Source organism: Hippocampus zosterae, chromosome 17, assembly GCF_025434085.1.
Source record: "Hippocampus zosterae strain Florida chromosome 17, ASM2543408v3, whole genome shotgun sequence".
Lineage (NCBI taxonomy): Eukaryota > Metazoa > Chordata > Actinopteri > Syngnathiformes > Syngnathidae > Hippocampus > Hippocampus zosterae.
The window spans coordinates 4720061-4743012 of NC_067467.1; the positions used below are offsets into that span (position 1 = coordinate 4720061).

The 22952-nt window shown below is 43.5% G+C and overlaps 1 protein-coding gene across 1 annotated transcript in view; it reads left to right on the plus strand.

The window, feature by feature from the left end:
• The window catches only part of asic2 (acid-sensing (proton-gated) ion channel 2), a 91709-nt gene that overhangs the window by 16642 nt on the left and 52115 nt on the right, over positions 1–22952 (plus strand). The window lies entirely within an intron of this gene.

Below are 22952 nucleotides of genomic sequence, written 5' to 3' on the forward strand. Positions count from 1 at the left end.
CGATTACTGCATCCCTGCGTACGGTCGGCACAACGAGAGCGAGAAAAGTTCAGCGCAAAGAGTGGCGAAAGAAATCTCACTGGCTCGACGCCGCATCAATAATTCAACAGCAGCTGTCGTGACGAGCAGCACGAGGCGGAGAGCGACACAAGCTTTGAAAAAGAAGAAAAGAAAAATCTGAACAAGCCCATGAGTGACAGTTAACAAACGTTTTGTCTGGTAATGAGAATAAAGGGGATGATCTGATCAGTTTCTTTCCCTCTGAGCCTTTTTTAGTGACACTCACCGCACCTTAATTACTCTGCCTTTATAAATGTAACGGCACACAGTTCGAAAAATCATAGTAGCCGACGCTATCTGTGGGTATTTACAGCATCGGGCAATGAGACCGAGCGGAATGATAACAGTGCAATAGAGAACATGAATAATAAATACGATGCAATATTTATGCAGAGGTGAATGTGAGCAGCAGCAAGACTAGTCAGCAGAGTTGTATGCGGCCGCCGTACATGAATAATAAAATCGGCATAGGTGTGCAGATGCGAATGGCAAACTACACATGAATGATAACGTGAAGACGGTTGTGACTGTCAAGCGCAGCAAGAATAGTCAGCAGTATTTTCTCTGGCGCCTCTACACAAGTAATAAATAGCATAGATAGCTTTGGCATTATTTTTTTTTTTTGGTGGTTTGACATGCAAGGACTGCATGGCGGCAGTCAATTCAACTTACTTCACAGCAAGTCTGGTAGGTGATAATAATTCCATTTAAAAAAAAAGAGGCTTCAAGCGGTTTATTGCTCCCCTAAGTTTACTTGTCAAACAAATAAAAAATAAAATTAAAAATGTGTATTTAGAAATTGCACGTAGCTTTGCCTTCGATAAGTTAGTTTAGCTTGAAACTTAACATGGTACATGGTTTCCTATTAAATGTTTTTTTTTTCTTATTATGATTTGGTAAAGAACAAAAACCCCAAACCGATATGGATTACTTATTTTATATTGTCAGCCATATTGCCCAGGCCTGATGCATACTATCCATACAGCAGCACAGACAGGAAGCAGTGCCACACAAGGGCAGTTGAGTTGCTGCTGTTGGCAACATTATCTGTGCCATCTGGGGAGGAACAAAAAAAAAAAACAAGCCAGCACACTTTGACAGAGGTTAAATGTTGACTATGCTCCATGTTTATCATGCTAGAGATCAGGAAACCGTTTCGAGAGTCGGTGAGAACACATTAAAGGGACCAAGTGATTCTCAGACATGAAAACAGGTGTGGAGGAAATGTGCTCGGCCAAGGAGAAGAAACTAATGACTCGAAAACTCCTCGCCCCATTCTTATCTTTCACACCTGTGCTGCCTTGTACCTGTACCGGTTGCTGTTCCTCTGTGTTTCCTACTCGTTCCACCGCCTTCATCTTTTATTTAACCCAGCACGTCCTCTCTCTCCATCCCAGTTTTATGGCTCCAGCGTGCACCCGACTTTCACTGCCTTGCTGATTTATGTGATCACCGCTGTGGTTTTTGTGCCTAGGGTAGAATTTCAGCACCCCTAGCATGACTAAATACAGATGGACAGTGGACACGGACCATTTAATGCCTGTAGTAGGGACAGACGACATACTGCGCAACGTACACTCACCATTTGTATAGAGCTGCCCCGGGTAGCATAGCATTCTAGCCGATTGCATTACAATGTGATATCATTCACTACAACTATAATGCAACATGTTTGCTATTATTGGTACAGATTATAAAACAAATCAAATGTGTGTAGTTTTTAGAAAACCTGATCACTAAAGTGTCATTTTTCATTACTCCTGCTTGCTAACTAGCTAAATTTGCAGGGTTTTTTTTCTTAATCCTGATAGCAAACACTGATTTGGAAGACTAACTCCTCCCTGTAGTGTTTCTGTGATAAAACCAATTCGCTAACATTAACTCCCAAACGTGATTCTCATAACAAGCTAACTGGCTAGCTGTTTGAAGTTCAAGTCAACTTTATTGTCAAATGTGCCATATGTCATGCAGCACAGAAGAAATTTCTTCCCTCTCAACCAGACAACAAGAGGGAGCCGCTGCGGGTGCCCGCGCCGCTAGCCATCAAAAGAACAGTTAACATAAAATGACTAAATAATACAACAAAACACATAAGACACAAACACGTTGAACCAACTTGTTTAGCTTTAGCATAATGCTTGAAAACGAATGTGGTTTTGTATATTCCCGCTACCTAGCTAGCTTACAACTTATTGAAGTTGACCTAAATTGCTGTGCCTGAAAGCCACGCTAACTTACAGCGTTCTAACTTGCTTCATCCTGTACACCTCACATGGTTTTGATGTTTTGACTGCCATCATATGTCGAACCTGTGGCTGTGATGGAAGCATCGGATGCACCCTCCCCCACACTTTAACTTCACGCAGATACATCTTTCCACCCCTCACCGTAACTTATTCCGCTGCATCTTGGCGTTCCTTTTTAGCGAGGTGTAATTCAATTCACCCGGGAGGTGAGCTCCTGCTCCTCCGCTCAATCTCACTTAATAGTCAGCATCCTCCAATCTTTCTTCTGAGAGGCTGTGGTAGGAGGTCTCCTCGATATCAAACAATCCTCCCGGGCAGCGCTCCCATGGGGGTTTCTATGCTGGAATTGGGGAGCATCCAAATTGTTCATCCAGCACTACTGCGAGGTGGAGCAAAACAGCATTTTCTGCCCAACTAATGAATCGTCAGGTCGTTCCTTTTTTTTATACGGCCTGGAAAAGACGCCAATTTCCGACTTTTTTTTTCCACATCGCTGTGCTGTTTAAATGACACCATCGCAGAGTGGGGGAAGCAAAGTCGGCTGTGCAATTTTTTTCCCCTTGATTCCAATGTAATTGCTGTACTTTATACAATCGATTTAAAAAAAAAGCAGCAAAACAATGCCAAGAGTCAAGGAGTGTGGAAAAATGTTTTCTTGCGTGTTTTTTTTATTTTATGTGCAGTCACTCTTATATATGCCATAAAAGTCTGACTTTTTCCTGCGTTTTTTTTCCCCGCCCTCACCGCTGTTCCGTCTAAACGGCACCATCACAGAAAATGGTGACAAAGGATCGGGCAATTTTCTGTCGTGAGGTTGCATCAGAAATGTTAAAACGCACCAAGACGGCTTTGGTGTGTAAGGGAATACCGAAAAGGTGAGATGAGTGCTGCAACATCTCTCCTCTGCTTCGGTTCTGTGTAAATGTTAAATGTGGTAGTGTGTAAAAGCTGACATTTTCCCACCTTGTTGCAGTGCTGCTGTTTTATTAAGATAAGAAAACCTTTATTTATCTCACAATGGATAAATTCCCAATTGACACAGCACCTTCATAGAATAGGGGAGACCGTGTGTAAGGGAACGCCAGAAAGTCGGGATGAGTGCTGGAATATCCCACCTTTGCTGGGTTCCGTGTAAATTAAAGGCAGATAAATGGTTTGAGCCTCCCGCTCTGTTTTTTTTTTTTTTTTTGTGGAACCACTTTGATATGGGCTGTAAAAGCTTGCATTTTTCTACCTTTTTTTCCCACTTGGCCAAAAGACAGTGTCACTGAATAAGGGGGCGATGAAATCGCACACAATTCGTAACATCCGAGCCATGACGGCACCTGTGTGCGTCTTATGTCGAAAGCAATTGAGATTCTCGGAGAGAAGTGTTGAGGGGCGCAACCTGGCAGCATTTTCCTCATTACGTAGTACAGCGTCATGGTAAGACCTTATGCCGGTAAGGCATAGGGTCTTTTTTTTTCTAACCCATCCTCCTCGGTTGAGATGGTAAACCAGATGCTGGTTGCAGAACAATAAAACTGAGATTAAAAGTGATTTCCACAATGGAAAAAAAAAGCATTTAAAAAGAACTCATTCGTATTTTAATGAAACGAATAAAATACAGGTCTCCTATCTAATTATTGCCTGGCACGCGCGCTCTAATTACGCCTGACACTTTGACTCTCCCGTCTCATTTTCCATCACCCGGCACACTACACCCACTCACTTACCATTGCACCCATCTCATCTGCACATGTTGCACGGAATCTTACAGCGTGTGAGAAAAGAGACCGAAGATGAATGCGGACCGCCTTTCTAAAAGAAAAAAAAAAACAGCATCTTTTGCTGTATCCCTGCTTGGCTGGGGCTTGGGCCTAGATTTGTGTTATTGCTCTGGATGTGTTCTCATTACACACTACTGCCCGCGAGGAAGACACACACATGCGCACGCACGCACACTCGCACCGACACAGAGGCATGATTGCTACTCCTTACTGCCAAGAAGAAGGCGGCAGACGGAGAAAATAAACCCAAACATTTGCATAAAAGTCAAAACAGCAGCAGGAATGTATTGCTTCATTTTTCACTTTTTTTTGTAGTTTGTAATAACGAATCGTTTACCACTTTCATGTCGTTGATCATCTTAGAATGTTTCTTTCTCTTTTTTTTGGTGGTGGTGGTGGTGGGAGGGGTGGGGGGTGTTGAGGGTCCGCGGGGGAGTGCTCGTGATAATTGTGCATGTGAGCGTGTGACAAATGGTTGACACCTGGTGAGTATCGCCTTCTGCTCGGTTGCCTTTCCTGAGGCGTGGTGTTTTATTGTGTATCGATTCAAAGGGACAAGACGGGGCCAGAGATGGCACTTATTTTTTTTTTCTCCACAGATCATATTTATCATGTGCTACTCACAAGTCACAATGAGTGTTTAAACAAATGGCATATTTTTTTAAATTTAAATTGTCTATTTCCCTTTCTAAGGGCGGCCCGGTAGTCCAGTGGTTAGCACGTCGGCTTCACAGTGTAGAGGTACCGGGTTCGATTCCAGGTCTGGCTTCCCTGTGTGGGGTTTGCATGTTCTCCCCGGGCCTGCGTGGGTTTTCTCCGGGTGCTCCGGTTTCCTCCCACATTCCAAAAACATGCGTGGCAGGCTGATTGAACACTCTAAATTGTCCCTAGGTGTGAGTGTGAGTGCGAATGGTTGTTCGTTTCTGTGTGCCCTGCGATTGGCTGGCAACCGATTCAGGGTGTCCCCCGCCTACTGCCCGAAGACAGCTGGGATAGGCTCCAGCACCCCCCGCGACCCTAGTGAGGATCAAGCGGTAGGGAAGATGAATGAATGAATGAATGAATTATAAAACAAATCAAATGTGTGTAGTTTTTAGAAAACCTGATCACTAAAGTGTCATTTTTCATTACTCCTGCTTGCTAACTAGCTAAATTTGCAGTTTGTTTTTTTTTTCTTAATCCTGATAGCAAACACTGATCTGACTTTGGAAGATTAACTCCTCCCTGGGATAGGCTCCAGCACCCCCCGTGACCCTAGTGAGGATCAAGCGGCTCGGAAAATGAATGAATGAATGAATATTTCCCTTTCTCTCGCGTTTTCCTTTGCACTCCACTAATGTAAGCTTTGCGTTCATATCACATTAGTCCTTCTCATACACTTGATTCTGCTTTTTGTCCCGAAACTGTATTTACAGATCGGAAGCTATACCAATGTCAACATCACATTTGCAGTAAGAAAAAAAAAAATCATGGGATGTGTCCAAATTTGATATCCCAACAAACCTCCAATTCCTTTGAAAAGTCCGATGTTTATCACTGTCCTCCACCTTAAAATGTAGGTGCAAGTGACGTCGGCTATGATGCGAAAGAGGTGTGTTGATGCATGGGCTGTTTGTGTTTGGGAAACGGGGGACGCACCGCGGGGAGTGTTTACGTGTCGTCAAGTTGCTTAGCAACTCTTGATTGTTGCCCAGCGTGAGAAGACGAGGAATCAAATATTCCAAATGAGCTACAGAAGAAAACAAGCATGCAAGGTGTTGTTTTTGAGAGGCGTGCGCCGTGTTGGGCATGGAGAGGTTCTCATTCATGCCTGCTGCTTCTCTGCACATTTCCCATCTGCAATCATCAGCCTGGATTGTCGACATTCGTCTATTTATAGCTGACCCAGCGAGCCCACTGGCCATCGTAACACACATTTATTGTTTTAATTATGGCCAAGACGATTGCTATGATGGCCCAATCGTTAATATTCTGCAAACAAAATTTTCCTAGGTATAGTTCACGACAAAAAGTCTCAGGAAGCCATGTCAGAAAAGACAAAAGAAGTCTGACTTTTTAGTTCGAAGCTGTTTTTTTTTTTTCAATCAACCTTTTGAGAAATGCAATCACTCTTTTGACCATTTTAATCTGTTGCCATAATTTGTCAATCACAAGGAGCGCCGAGATCGCAGTCAGCGGTGGTGAAATTTTTGCATTTTCACCTTTTAAAAAGGATGTGCTTGCTTGTCTGATGGCAATAATCACTCAAACCAAATAATAAACAAACTTTTCACCCTAGTATAACGTAAACATTGAGTGCAAATCCACCAGTCATGAAACGCTGCGACACTTTGAGCTAGCAGCTCACCCCAAATCGTAAAACCTCATTCCCACCAACCGTCAAAGGCTTGGCCTGCCGTGCTCACTCGCCGGTGGCGATGATGCTTCGAAGCACGAGATGGTGGTGCCTGCACGGTGCAACCACCTCCCCAATACCCCCCAAAAAACAAATCAAAATAACAGTATAGAGTAAATCGCACAGGGTTATTCTGCATGCCTGATGTTTTTATATAATACTACAAATCATAATGTCTTGTGGTGGAACCCTGGCGAAAACTTGTTTAATGTAGCGTTGCTAAACTCTCTAAAAGTAGCAACCCGAGAGGAATAATTTTTCTCCCCCAACTAATCTATTTGAAATTCAGTGCATATACCGTATGGAGCTGTGAAAATCACAGCTAGTCGCCCGTTCTGTGTGTACTTTCGAGTTTACGATGCCTTGGAAGTTGTCATCATTTGAAGGGAAGCACTTATTTCGATTTCAGTGGCCAAAAGGGAAATAAAAAAAAGAATCTATGCATTCCGCCAATTGTATTGAATTGTTGGGGGACCGCTTCACACCGCAGCTGCAGTGCGGCAGCGGACCAACGCTCGTGTTTTATATTGATTCCCCGTACCCCTTGCGGTCCGATCGAACCCAAGTTAAGAACCAATGCTCTCGCGCAAATAAATAAATGTATGTTTTGGCAATAATCTCGACTTTTCCTCGCATATTTGCATCGATGATGTCTTGTCGTGCCCCCGTTTCGGTTTGTGGTGTCTCCGCTGGTTTCCGAAGACTTAGATGGAGCTTGTGGGGGATCGTTGATATTGTCAGGAAGGCCTGGCAGCCCTCTGGTATAAAGAGGAGGCCGTGTCACGACACGCCACGCCGGCCGCGCTAACCAGCCTTCTGCTCAGAGGGGCAAAGCCCACGCGGTGCCGTTGTCGCGGCGTGTCATCCACGCGCACCTGACCGCACTTCCCCTTTGTACTCGCTCGACGCCATCCTGCCATCAGGCGAGAGCAGGCGTGAAACCTTCTCGTCAAGAAAGGCGGCTTGGCGAGTCACCGCTGTGTTCTCGACGGTGGCTTCGTCGTCGTCGTAAGCTTCGACCGGCTTGTTGTCCTGGCTGGGAGGTACCCGCAACTGGATAACGGAGGGGGGGGGATTTGTAATCGGCTTGCCAATTTTTTCCGTCTTTCAAGGTAGTCTGTGACGAACTGCAAAGAACTGTGGAAAGTTTCTTAACTGCAATTCACTGCGGCTTCACCCGTTTGCATGATGCAGGGACTGGTTGATGCCTGATCTCAGGGTCACCTAAAGAACCGTAGAAAATCAATACAAGACATTGTGATGCATGGTGACATGATATTGACATGACGACCGTAATCGAATCATCGGACCTATGAAAAAGTCACGTTTCTGGCGGGGTGAAAGGGGTGAAGTGTTCACTCTGGTGCAAATCCTGCTTTGGTGAGGTGGCTGTGAAAGTGTCTATCGCTCCTTTCAGGCTGCCTTTCCACCTTATTGCTGAATCTTCAATCATCTCTCACGTAAGATAACGAACGGGCCAGAAAAACACAAAAAACAAAACACACCCAGGAAAGACTTCTTGAATGGCCAATATGGAAGGGTCTTGTTTGGATTCTTGTTTGCTAGCTTAATCCAAAGGGAGCAAAATACCTCGCATTTACCTTCCCCTCTGTCCAACCCTGCTTCGTCCTGGTTTTTTTCCCCCCTCTGGCATCGCATCGATATCAGACCAGATGAATCGACGCACCTTTATTACAGCGATTAAAAATCTCGTAAATCCCCAGTCCGATCAAGCAGCCGCCTGGACAGATGGTTGATAACTCTCGATGAAAAGATGTTTTGATTCGCAAGCGTTTTCTTCATCTCCTGCACTGCTTAGGTTTATCGCTAGATATGGTCTTGATGGGGAATTTTTGGTTTGTTTTAAAGACATTTTATTTGAATCGCCCATTCTCATCAAAACTTGCCTGCTGCAGCATTTCCGTCAGGCTTTGAATGCTTTCATGACGGAACATAAACAGGCGGTGAAACGACATTAAAGAGGACACTGGATAACATTTGTCGGAGCTCAGCTTTTTCTTCTTTGAGCCAGCCAGACAGACTGTGGGGGCGGGTGATGATTTGTTTTGGTCGAAAAGGCCTCGTCGATGCTCCCGCTCAAAAGCTGAAAGCTCGAGCTGTAAACAGTAGCCCCCTAGCTGGCAAAATGACGTGTTTTAATTAAGGACTTTGTCACGCGTGTGGAAAAATGGAGTCTGAGCAACCCACTTCGCTTTATCTTCACTTTCGATTTATTTTCTATCCTCTTTTTTTGTTGTTGTTGTTTTACATCCTCTTTTGAAGCTCTTCGATACCATCACATATTGGCCCATCTTACCGGCTGAAAGATTACAGGGAGGATAAGAGGGGAAAAAAGAATGATTGTTGTCGCTGCCGGTCACACTGAAAGACACTGCCCTTCACTGACCTTGTGATTTGGTTTTCGAGATCAAGTTAGATGTTGTCTTTTTAGCAAAAACATAATCCAGCCATCCAATTTGTAATCTGTTTTTCCTCACGAGGGTGTGCTGGAGCCTCTCCCAGCCGTCTTCAGGCAATAGACGGGGTACACCCGTGTTCCATGAAAACTCATTCACTCCCAAAGACGTTTTTAAACGTCTTTTCAGACTTGGTCCAGAATTGGCAGGTACTGAATGAGTTTTAATTTTTGGAATGTGGGAGGAAACCGGAGTGCGCCTTATGGTCGGGAAAGTACGGTACTGTGGTTCGTTACTTCATCAGCGGTCACGGATCCCTTCATTCTCGTCTGAGGAAAAAGTCCCGATGGTCTACTCCAGTTATGTGTTCAGATTTTATCATTCATTATAAAAATGAGTGGTTAAATGCAGCAGAAATTTTGTAAGATGTATTTTGGGGGGGGCCACACAGAACAGGAAAAGGCCCAAGAAGTGGAACTGCCGCGTTCGAGACACACACTCTCACGTAGTCTGTAAACAAACAGTGCGGCTGATCTTCTGCCTAGCAGTACACTTTTGGGCAGAACCTCAAAAATTTTGAGTAACTTGTTTTGTTTTGAAATATTTATTTCTTTTTGCCTCTAAATCTGTCCCAAAAAAAGCCGTTTATTGAAACATCCTTTTGTGAAACTGTTGCCAAGGGCTGAAATTGGAGGAGATACAGAAAAGAAATGAGGCAGTTTTTGAGTGGATTTTTAAAAAAATGTCAATCCGCCGATTGTTGGCTTGTCGAGGTCCTGCTGCGACAAAGTAGAGGAAAAGCTTCACCGCTGCGAGGACATTGCCGCACATTCTTCTCCTGCTCTAATTGCCCCCCCCCCCTCAGCAACAGTAGTCAGATAATTGCCTCTTCGCGCCAGCCACATGCCGTTTTCACGCCTTTTGGTGGACGTTTGACAAGAGTCTGTGTGTTGCGACGTGACTTCGGCATAAAAGTCAACGTGTTTGTACTCCATGAATTCAACCGCTGACGCATCTTTGCAGCTTACACATGACAAAAGGTGAAATCGACAAGTCCTCTGCGGTGTCTCACTGTTAAATTATTCACGAGTGACATCACCAACTTTTTTTTTTGTCTTGCTTGTGTGTTGCTGTCCCAACACGGAATATTCAATGAAGAACCCAAGTTGACTTTGACCCTGCCAGAACAAAAACCATAAAAACTTTTGGCCTATTTTCAGTGGATGATGCTGACATAGACTTAAAATCCACAAAGAAAGCTTCTCATCAGAGCTTTTGACACAGGTAAAGGCAATGACAGTTGAACTGAGTGGGGTTTCCCCCCCCCCCCCCCCCTCGAGAGAAAGGTACATTAGCAGGTCCCGCAACCTTATCAAACCTGTGCCGTGCTCTACTGGTTCCAACCCCTTCCTCGCTGCCACGCAGCCAGCCTGTCGCCCTCAATGTGTGTGACGTTAATGTGATCCAGCAGAGCAGCCGACACGGGAGGACCGCTGAGGAAGACGGCGGGATAAGTTGTCGCGCCAAGGAGATATTGCGGCACTTTGGAAAGCAAGGTGGACGGACCGCTTATGACAGCAGTGGTCAGATGATATTCCTTATAAAGTCCCTCTGGGTTTATTCTTTGAAAACTGGGTCCAACCCAGTTCAAAACCTGCAGAGAGAGAGAAATAAAAACTTTTTTCATGGCAAATCCTCCAAATGATCACCCAACTTTGATCTGCCCACATTTGATGATGTAGGCAGAATAAACTTTGGTCATTTAGTGTCAACCATCTGTTGAGTATCCCTAAATCTGATTGCGGCTCTTTTGGACAAATTCCCTTGTAGGAATCTGTCAAAAGTAAAAGGCTTGGAATTGTCCGCCCCAAATAGCTGCTTCAATGAAAAAAAAAAGCTGCCTCCCTGTTTCATTTCATTTATGGGTCCTTAACTGGACTTTTCTATGAGTCCTGTCATTATAAATATGTAAGCCAAATTTTGTATCGTCAGTGAAAGTGGTATCGAGGGCGTATTTCAATGGGCAACAATTAAAAAAAAAAAATCATACTTGCAAATGCTTGTCAACTTTTCTCGATTCATTTTTTTGTACTGAATCTGACTTTGTTTTGTCTCTGGTATATAAGGGTTTCATAATAATAATAATAATAATCAAAATAATATGGAATACAGTCATCTCTACTTTGCACCCTCACTGAGGCTTTTAGCGTCACGTGCGTCATGTAAAATGTATGAATGTTCGCCATTACGGTAATAACACTGGACTGGAGTCGGTTGCGCCCCCATTGTGTCCACATTGTGCCGTTGTAAAGGTTCCGTCGGGGGCGCTGGCGACGTTTTGCAGTCGTTTGGATGAAGAACAGAGCCCTTGGAGCAAAGTTGAAATGTAGATCATCCAACACACGCGAAATTAAAAGGCAGTGGTGCTAATGTGACAGAAACATAACACAAGAAAAACAAAATGCGTAGCTCCATCCTGGGGATTGTTGGTGCTCTTTTTTAAATTCTTTATTAAAATGCTTTTATATTACCTTTTTGTGTAAAATGCTTAATTTTACACAATACCCCTCCTCGCTGTTTCGTTATTTTCAACCCCGCTAACGTTAGCAAACCATAAGTCAAATATATGTATATTTTTTTTTAATTTGCTACTGCACCCACATCCTGATAGAGATGGTGTTCACCCTCTCGCCTTCAGTTACTTAAAAAAAAAATCAAATTAAAAAAAAAAACGATCAAAATTGCCATTTCACACTAAAATTAGCAAACACACCAGAACGAAGGCACTGATGAGCAGTGGTGCGTATTTTGTTCTTAAATTAAACATGTAATTAAATGTGTCAATTATTCTGTTGGATTACACCCAAAATCCCCTCAAAACAAACACAGTGCTTTTTTTTTTCCAAAAGCAGGTGAAAAAGAATTCATGGTGTTTGCACTGCAGCATAAACGCTGTGATGAGTTAGCGATTTGTAATAAGTCAGCCATATTAGGTGTGAGAAATGTGTGACGTTGACGACTTGAGTAAGTCAAATTGTGAATGGTGGCCCTTAGAGGTTTTTAAAAAAAATAATAATTATGTTTGCCTTATAAATGCTGTGACGAGTGACTAAATTGCCTCGACACTGCTATTCCGTTGACAACCAAATTCCTCTCCGCCTTTTATCTTTGCCTTCATTTTCCCGCTTGACCTCAGTCTCGTAAACAACCTTCCCTCCCCATCCGATTCTCCCGCTCCTCCTCCTCCCCCCTCGTCCTCTCAATTGCATTTTGAGTGCAATCTGCACCGCGTTCCCGACGGCGCAGCGATCTGTGATTCATTACTTAGCAGCCATGCCATGCGAGAAAGCGCAATTCTGTCTTTTGGCTATCTAGGGGCTGCAGCGGTCTCATCGACGCAGCGGTGTCGTCGTAGTAGCTACGTGGTGGTCCGTGGTGGTTTTTGCGGGGGGCGCAGTCAATCGGAGGAAAAGAGGATGTGATTGAAAACTTGTATCTCGCTTCAGAGACTTATCTGCGTCGCCAAAGGTCAGCGCTAAAAGTGGGTCGACGCACAGCGAAGCGTCGTAGCACTTTTCAGGAAAATGTTTGACAAAAGCCAGGCCTAATTATTTATTGAGCTGAAGCTCTTCCATGTCTTCCGGTAGCTGGCCGAGTGTTTCGCCGCGGTCGAGCACCCGTCGTCTTTGATCCTGAAGCTATCTCTTTTCTCACAGGTAGAAATGAAACGGGATAAAAATTTCATAGCACGATTATTGCGAAATCAGATACCCCAGGTGGACTTGTACAACGGCTACTCTCAGAGATGCTAAATACGGATGTGACAATAATGAAAGCCGGACCATCTGAAATTTTCGCCTCTTTTGTCTGTAAACCGTTCCAATGTGTTACCAAACTATTGGAAGGCGCGCCGGACTAGCGCTGACCGCCAACATTTCACCCCCCCCATTTTATAGCTAAGAAGCCAGCCAATGGTGACATTACACCTGAGCAGTACCCCAACTGGCCCTGGCACCAGCTTGATGTCAAAGCTTTAGATTTTATGGCACAAAGTGTGTGAAAAAGCACGTGCCTCGTGTAGCGTGCAGACTCTTTGAGGTAGAGATTTACCGTGGTTATTGACTCGGTGGCTGTTTCACGCCGGCCCGGGTGATGGATGTTTCCCATTAGGGTGCACAGGCAATTAAAAAGAAAAAAAAAAAGACGCAAATCTAATTTGTAATCACTTGACGCTGCGCCGCCGGTGAGAGAAGCGAACGCTACTGGTGATGGAATTCTTATTTGTCGTTAATGTTTTTTTGATCATGTCTGCTTTTGGAATATTTATGACAAACCCTGAGTGGAAAAACTAAGTGGTTGTTTACATCAGCCGTTAGCTTGAGTCAGATGCTTTTATGCCTTTTGTTTCTGTTTGGTGATCTTAAAATAACGCAGGTTTTGTGCTCAGATAACTGAAACAGATTCATTACAGTAATATTGTATTCGAAAAATACTTTACATTTTATTTTATTTAATCTAGCAAAACACCTAGCGAGCTCATTCTGAATCTGCTCTTGTGTTGGTTTTTTTTTTTTGTTTAGCACATCAGGTTTTCATATTCAATAATAACATACATGCATCCGTTTGCTGAATCGCTTGAAATTACAACAATATAATATGTCATACATTTCATACTCTATATTGGTTAAGCAACGAGTAGAATTTTTTTTTAGAGCGCCATGGCTCTAAATTACAACGCATGGTAAAACATTTACAGGTCTATTTTGAAAACAAAAATATGTACGTATCTCAAAAAGCTGATGTGCTAGAAAAGTAGACATTTACTGTTTCATGATATATGTACTCACATATAATCTGCACTTGTCTTTTTTTTTTTTCAAAGCACAGTATTTTATTCTTGGATTGAAATCTAAAATGTCTTTTCTCTGTCTCCTCCGGTTTGGTGTGTTTTGGATCTTCCTCGTCGTTCACCTCGCTTCTTTGCTGGCTGCTTTTAGGTAAGTGCTTTTCAACTATCACCTGTTATGTGTTAAAATTGTGGGATGCTTTTGTGGTCTTTTGGTGGATGTTTCCAAGCCCCAAAAGTCTATACGTCTGACATGATTTGAAAGAATATCAAGAAAACGCCTCACAGAGGACTTTCATTTGACCCAACGTGGTTTCGTCCCAAACGCTGTACGATTTCTGTGCTGTTCAATTTCACCTCAGACGATCTTCTCAATCTTTTACTTAATCACCACTGAATACATAGTCGGTAAGTTGCTCGCAACTTGTAGGTGTGCCAAATTTGGATGAAAATTGCATGTGAAAATAATTGTGGGGCATTCGACCTTGCTGTGACCTTGAAATTTGACACCATGGTGTAAGGGGTTTTAATCCCCCCGTCCCCTAAAGGGGGAAAAAGCTAAAAAGTGATGCTTTGATGCTTTGGGTGATTTCATTGGTGAATTCTGAGAGAAAGACAAGGTATAATAATAACTTGGGGTTTGTACAAGTGCCACAGCGCCCCCAGGTGCCGTTTAGATGCCACTGCAGCAGGAAACAAACTCCTGCAGTGACGTTCAAGAGTTATGGATTCCAATGTGGGTTTTTTTTCTGTCATCCCCTGTTGCAGCAGCGTATGTATCCACTGCTTGCTAATGAGTGTCACTGTCACGCAGGGCTGCGAACAGAAGCCTGTTGCGCTCCCTCAAAGTTCCACCAGATGGCGTTGTGCAGTCAAGAGCGAGGCCTTTGTGATGGGGGGTGTTTGTGTGCTCACTTTGTAATCACAAATTGTCACACTTCAAATACACCCCCTCCTTTTTCGCCAACATATAAAATGCGTCTAAGGAGAGTAGAAATCATTGTCACTTGGCGTGAATAGTATATCATATTGAATTCAGAGTCGTTCTGCATTCATTTTTACCACCTTTTGACTCTCTTTGTTTTGTTGTATACTAAAGTGTACCAGATTTCATTTTAGCACTCAGTTTAGACTTTTTGCGGGTCTGCTCGTGATAGGTATGCCGACCAAATTCCATCCTCTTGGGCAGCAGCCGAAACCCTTTCAAAGGACCTCCGAGAGTCTTTTGCTTTCAGAAGACATTGCGTGTTTAATATAGTGATGCGCATTACAAGTGCAGCCATCCGGTGTGTTCTCCTGCTATGACCCCCTTTTTTTTTCGTCTTTTTTTTTTTTTGCCACCCCCTCCTGTTCTTGCACTCTGTCACTTCCAAATTTTAATCCTCATCTTGCTCTAAAGCGCGGTGTCCGAGTGTCGACTGAAATTTGCCGCGGGGACGGGCCCCGGACGTGGGAAGGGGAACTAATCCTTTGGACCACCACTAGACACGTGTGTCTTTTGAAGATGTGATGGTTTGTTAAATGCTATGATCAGATTGGTGGAAGTTTTAACTCGGGCCCACCCGCGCCTTCAAGTTTCTTTGCACAAACAATTGCTTTTTGTTGACAACTTTCAGTTTGATATTCTAGAAGGCTTTTTACTTTTGAGTGTGAAACGTACTGGCATTAACAAACTGACTATTCAACCCACACAACCCAACAAAGTGGGACATTGTCGAGTCCCTTCAGACTGCTGACTACTAAACATGTCTTAGGTTTATTTGGTATAATTTCAGTCCCTTTGCCAGTTCTTTGACACTGTTAACTTTCCAATCACATCTTTGGTTTAGTGTGTATGCTGGCTGATACGAGCCCCCGATCACATTGCGTTTTTGTGAACTGCCACATCAGTAAAATTCATTCATTGACCTTTCACACGGTGATGTGTAATATTGTCATTTCTTTGACACCGCTGGCTTTCCAAGCAGATCTTTGGTGTGGTGTTTACCTTCTGTTTTCTGATCGAAAGCGCCTTTTGCGCTGTTTCTGCAAAATCGGCAGATTTCGGAACATATTTCCTGTCAGATTGGTTGCTCATCTCCTGGGAATATTTCGATTGATGCGATTTAAATCTCAGTGAGGGTCAAAATTCAGAAGCGCACTTCTGAATTTTGCCAGTGTGCACACTGCGGTCTCATTTATCCATCCAAGTAACCCGCCCTGCCCTCACCTCCCTTAGCTTCTTGACAGGAGTTGTTGATACTGTACATAGCACTCGCGGTGACACTCTCCAGTTTTTATACCAGCTCAATATCCTAACGTTTGAGCCACCTCCAGGTTTTAGTCTGGCATAAAAGCACACTTTATTGGCTCGCTTTGTCTTCTTTAACCGTAAATCTGACAGAGAAGCTAAGCAGCTGTCACTGCATGTCCTTCCCCGGTCTCTGAGTCAGTTGCCCTTGAGCAAATCGTTTTTTACACCTGCCACTAATGTGTCATTCTGAATTTCCAACCAGAGCCCCAAGCTCTGTGGTTCTGTCCTTTCACACATCCCCGGGGAGTGTTCCCGCCAGACAGATTTTCACCTGCTGGAAATATTCTACTCGGTTGTGTCAAAATGTTTTGGTTTTACTCCTTCCTAAAAGCAACAAATTTCAAAGAATGTGGTAAGAGATTACATTGGACAAGGAAGCAAACCTTTGTTATGGCTTCACCATAATGAAATATGCAAATGTAGAAAAAACGTCAGACAAAAATGATCTTTACCGTTCTTTACCAAGGAAAGTGACATTTGATGCTGCACCGACCCCTCCTGTCGACTGAAATTGACATCAAAGTGCCTACTGGCATGTCATGTGACCAAACCCAGAAAAAAAACGGCTAGCTTAGATGTACGCACTTTGAGCTTTGAGGGTTGTGAAAGCGCCTTAGAAATAAAGATGTATTGTAATAAAATGCAGGATAAAATGTTGGCTTCTTTGGATGGCTGAAAACTATTAGTCTTCCACGAACGCAGTATTATATTACATTATTACATTATTATTACAAATACTTAATAGGGTCACATAATGCAAATATGTTTTTGGACTTAATTTTAGTTTTAAGGTCAATTAATCAATCAAAACCTTGATTTAACTTCTAGGTGAAAACTCTGTCATTCTTTCCCGCTCAGTAGCTGTTTCCTGTTGCATTTATTATATATAACCGTATTCTGCGAAGCTACGAGTGCGAGCTATTTTCCCCTCGTTGTTCATTATCTGTGACATTCTTGTTGTTAAAGTGATGCATATGGTTGAGCTTGATGCCCTGCATTCGGGGGCGAAGGAAAACAGGAGCCCATCAAACAGCAGTAATAGCCACAGGGGCCTTTTGGATGGGACAAAAGTGCAGCTCGTAATGTTGCCAACCCGAAAGTACTTCTTTGCACTGCTGAAGACGTGTCGGAAACTTACCTGATTTGTACAGCGGGCCTCTGACGACAAATGGCGGTAAACACGACATAACCGGCTTGTGTGGGCACTCCAAGGACGCGCGGAGAGAAAGCTATCATTAGCGACGCTTTTAAGCCTCTTCGCTTAGCCCGTTCGCCTGTTGTGGTTTGTTACAAAATGCCACAGGAAGCTTTTAGTTGTTAGTGTTGAGTGCAGCTCACACAGGCTAACAAGTGAGAAAGGAGAACAACTCACTTCGACTGCTTTGATCATGATAATGGTGTCGAGGTAAAAAAAAAAAAGAATAATAATGTTGAAGATGATCCCTGTTTCCAGAGGACGCGTTTTGCGGTTTCAAAACATGTCTTGGGGTGGCGGACATATGGCAATACTGTCGTCCATTCAAGATTTGCTGGTGATCAAGATGCATCAGGATGGCTTGGTAATCAGTTAGCAATACGTTGATAATCAGCCTGGGTTGGATTTGAGAGACACTATATTGAGATTGGTCACTCGATTTGAGAAGCATCCCTATTCAATTCAAGTTTTTCTTTTTTGGGGAGTTTACAGACAGTTTCCTGAAAATCAATTGAGTCCTAATCCTGCTGTTGTGCAAAGACACAAGAATCATAATAACGACGATAATACGAATGTTTGTGTTGCTCGGCAGCAGAGTATGCAGACCATAAGTTGCCAGCTAATGGAACGGTCATCTTTCAGCCCCGCAGTCATCAGACTCTGCTGTAAGCCTCCACGCTTCACAGCCTTTTGGAGTCCCACAAAAAAAAAAAAGATAAATAAATAAAAGCTATTGTGAAAATAGCTCACAATGAGGAACAAACATTTCGGAGGAGCCGTCGAGTCGCATCAGTGTCAAATCTGTGCACCGTCCTCCAGCCGACACTCCGCCTCAACAACCTCCTTGTCCCCTGTGAGCGACGTCAGCACATGATTATGTCATCAGAGAGGCAAGTCTGTCAGCAGCAGAAAGACGAGTCAGGAGCGTTACATATTGCAACCATACATGAGTAAGAAATATCTGATTTGTACACTGTGCTAAAATTTGGCCTGTACTGCATAGTACGTACGATAAATCGGGTATTGTTCACTGTAATATGGATTCATTTAACTGTGTGAATTTGGACAAAACTAACACAAATTTTTGACAACTGTACCCGAATAATAAACACGAGTGTATACATGGATTTGAATGGCAAGATATTCTTGAATCAATTTTACTGAGCGTATCAATGTGAACGTCCACGGCGAGAAGATTAGTAATCAGCGTCATCGAAATTGGCCGAGTTGCCTTCTGACCATATTCCATTTTGGTACATTTCACACACAACAGCGACACGGGGAAAGAGTCAGGGCGGCATAAGTGAGTGTTTGGTGCAAAACTTCACACCCAGCATTGCAGCATCCCCTCAGACGCTGGCGTCGTGTCGATTTGTTCTCACAGCTCTGTTAGTAGCTCCAAAAAGCCCAAAATTGACATTTCGACTGTATACTTGATGACATTTACACAGAACGGCAGCACAGTGGGATGTGGTAAGATGAGCTCGTTGTCGAGTAAACAATCTTTTACACGTTGTTGTTTTTTCCAAGCGCCTTGTAACATAACAGGTCGTTATCGCTTTTGTGTGTGTGGGGAGAAAAAAAAATCAATTGTTTTATTTGACTGCCGTGAAATTGCCTGGCAGACTCGCTGAAAAAACCCCGCTGTGAACTGATGCTATTGCATCCTCCCCTATTTCTCAAACATCCTCACCGCTCGATCGATCCAACTTTTTGAGATGAGGAAGTGGGTGTGAAATTCACCACAGATGGTCTCGAGTATTAATTAACTTGCAATGTCATTTATTGTTAGCCACGACAATTCAAATATTGACGATATTGCTATTCATCACGTATAGTTTCAAATCTAAATGAGCTTGGAAGGTCTGGAATCACTAGAACATCAAATATCATTGCAAATAAACAAGAATTACGTTTGATAGGCTCCACAGCAGCTTTTTGTTTAGGACAGGCCGCTCTATAGAAAGCAGATGGCTAGAATTGTGCGGATGCTAGAATGAGGGCAAGCTAACGCGCGTGAAATGGGGACACCGTATCCTTTATCAGCAAAGACACGGGCATCAGAAGTGTTTGTGCCGCGCGATAAGAACTCGAACCGCCCCTCGTCCTCCAAAGAAGCGTCGCCAAGTTGGAATGATTACTCCATCAAAACAAGCGGAGAGCGGCCTTTGAGTTCCTGGCATCCAAACAGCTAACTAGACCAGAAAAGAACTCTTCTTCTGGACTACATCAACATAGGCAGATGCACAAATCCAACGTCCTTTGTTGTTGTGCTAGATGTGTTTAACAGATAAAAATCATCCACAGCACAATTATCAGACTCGATTAAAGACGGCAGCAATTTCCAAATTTAATGTCGGTGGCACCACAGATTAGTGCTACATCATTATCAATATTAATGTCAATAATGCTGTATTGACAGCTTACTGTGATGGATAATGACATGATCCTGCATAATTTGAAGGTCCTTAAAAATGACAGATGCATTGCAATATTGATATATTACGATCATTTATCAATACTGTACAGTAATGAATAATAATCATTAGTGCGGATGTCCTGATGACATTTTTTTTTCAATCCACCTCAGACTATCTGCAGATTCCCGAGCTGATTTTGAACATTTTTGTGATAAATATACCATGTATCTATTGATACTCTATTGATTTCCATGTATCTATTGATACATGGAAATGATCAAAAATTTGCCTTTTGATACAAGCTCGTGATGGATAATATGATGCATGGTGTGTATATGCTGCGGCCAACAAAATATCAGCACTTGGTATTTGTGTTGCCTCGCTGTGCCGTGATGTTCCAAACATGATGCATTGCAATCAACTTTTAATGTTGTTGTGTTAATACTATCGTATGATCCTATCGTATTAAATATTGATATTTCCTGGTTTGTATCGTCCGGAGTTGTTGCTTTTGAGTGATTGTAACAGGAAATCGAGCCAGCTTCACATGAGAAAAGGAGATTTGTTTATTCAGCTGACACTTTGTATCATTTTATGTTGACATCTGAGCCCAGGGTATTCTTTGTTATTGCCGTAATGAAAGAAACATAATATTTGTGCCATTAGGTAGGACATAGCGGTGGTCCTCGAGGGTATCGTCTCGTGTTAGCAGGCAGGCGGAGCTCTGTGAGTCCGAAATATCAGATCCAAAAAGAGAGCGAGGGGCTGTTGGGTGGGGTGGGGGTGGGTGGTTAAACGCTAAGCTTGCCGAGAATGGATGTTGAATTTGTGATGACTCATGTGGGCACATATGAAGAAATACACATAGGTGGACTTATTGTTCACGGTCGCCTCTCTCTTGAGTGAGAGAGGTGCATCAACCGTAGAATTTTAAAGGGACACTAATGGGCAAAAACTAACAGCATTTCGAATCGAAGCTAAGCTCGCAGGAACATTGTGACAGGCATTGAACAGGCTAAAAAAAAAAGTGAATCTGAGCTTTTAAAAATGAAATGGAAATAGCACTCACACCTAGGGATAGTTTAGAACGTTCTATTAACCTGCCAAGAATCCTCAAAACTATCCTAAAAAATCCTCAAAACTATCCTCTCCCTCCCCTGCGGTTTCTTCCGATTTTTGAGGTTGAGTGAACGCTGGCGCGTCTGGCTGCCGCTGCTCAACCTGTTGTGTTTTATTGTTTTTGTTCCTGATTGTAAAGTGTCCTTGGGTGTCTTGAAAGGCACTTATAAATCCAAATGTATTATTATAAATGTATTACATCAAATATCAATACTCAATCCATTTATGTAGTCAACCTAAAATATCAATATTGGGATGTATCGTTGTCCAGCGATTTCCAGCATCGATACCACGACGTGATTCGTTACTGGAATGGATTGTCATCTTTCGTTCCACCGTATCGATTCACCATTCAATACCAATATTGCCATATACGGTATCAGATTGTTTTTTTTTTTCACCACAGGAGATTTTAGCCATTCCAGATTTTTCTTCTGTGTTACGCCCCAATACTCTTTTACACTCAAAGTGTTGATGTCGTGTCATGGATGCGGTGACCGGGAATGGGGGGGGCGGGTGACACGAGGGCCATGTTATAGCGGCTGAGGAAGGAGGGGGCAAAAACAGCGGCAAGCCGTGAGCTCACTCCAGCCTCATCACGGTTCACCACTCATCTCACCTCCACGCTCACACGCAAACGTGGGACCAAAATGCCTGCTGGCCCGGGTCTCACGCACACACAAATGGACTGCCAACTACTCCAATGGCTTGTGAGTGCAAATCATCCATTGGCGTCCCTCCATGCTATTGTTTACATAGTTTGTGCACATTGAGGAGCTTTGTTGTAAATCCGCCCGCACTGCCAAAAAGCAGAGCGCATGCCTTGCTTTACACTGTGAAAACAAGGTCAGACATTTTGAAAGCACTTACCAAAAAAAATAACCAAACCTCTTCATCTTGGACTTGGTGGGAGTGCGCCCTATTGTGAAAAGAGCTCGTAAAAATGATGCAAATGTCATGCATTCACATTGTTAAAAACAAATGGATATGAAGTGGTGCATTGTATGTGAGTAGCATTGTCTAGTATTGTTCTGTCTAGTATTGTGTAGAACAATAGATATGTTACTATGCACATTTGAGGCATGCGGAGTTTTTAGCATAAGATCAGCAAATACATGAACTATATGAGTAATGTTCTCATTTGCGCCAATTTTCTTTCTGTGAGTGCAAATGGCACCAATTTGTGGAACGTGTGTGTGTGTGTGTGGGGGGGGGGGGGGGTCGATGGGCTGACTGTTTTCACATCGTATGCGTGTCTTTGTGGCTCCAGTGGATGTCCTGTTGATTCGAAAGGAAGTTGCATTGTTGGGATGATGTCGGCATAGTTAGCTAGCTATTTGTATCACAGTTGCGTCAGATGTGAACAAAGGAGCACAAAGTCTGACGTTGTGAGCAAATCATGCCCAAGCCGAATGCGTCACTGGGCTCCAATTTTGCCATGACCACAAAATTAGGAAAACTGAAATGGTGAAAAAGTAGTTTTAGTAACGTATGGAAGGCCTACTTCATTAGAGTTGCATAGAACTTGAAATAAGTTGGCAGTGTTGGGAAGTAGGTTATGTGCATCGTGTACGAGTTGTTCCTTTATTTAAAAAAAAAAGCGTTGGGGGGGGGGGGGGCGAGGGGGCGTGTTCAGAGTGAATTGAACTGGTACTTCTAATATTAGGCGTGCTCCGAATAACTTCACAGACAACTGAGTAGTGCGCGTCCTCACCGGCATCACGACGCAAAGTCCTCGCCGCGGCATAGACGCCTTCTGCCGCGGATTGTTGACATTGTTAAAAGCCCAGGGCAACGCGAGAAAAGTCATGCAAAGTTGAATCCGCACACCCAGAACTGTTTATGTAACCCGGCGCCATCGACCGACTGCTATGTGCTCATTACTATGGAAGGATAATGAGGTGATGCTTTCAAGGTGTGTGGGCCGACACGCTGTCGCTTCTTAAACAAGTCGACGTGCGCCTCCACCCGGGTGGGTGTGATGAAGAACGCGAGTCCGCTGAAAGCATCGCCTTAATTACACCACGAGAGCCCCGGCTGGCAAAAGCAACCGGTATGCGGTACCGCGTGGTAGACACCGTGGTAGTCGACCTATTTTTCAGATGCATTCCTGTTCAGTTGCACATCTCCAAACTTTTGACTGGCACTGTGTGATGCACTGAATGTCAGATCTGTTGTTGCATCGCAGTTGT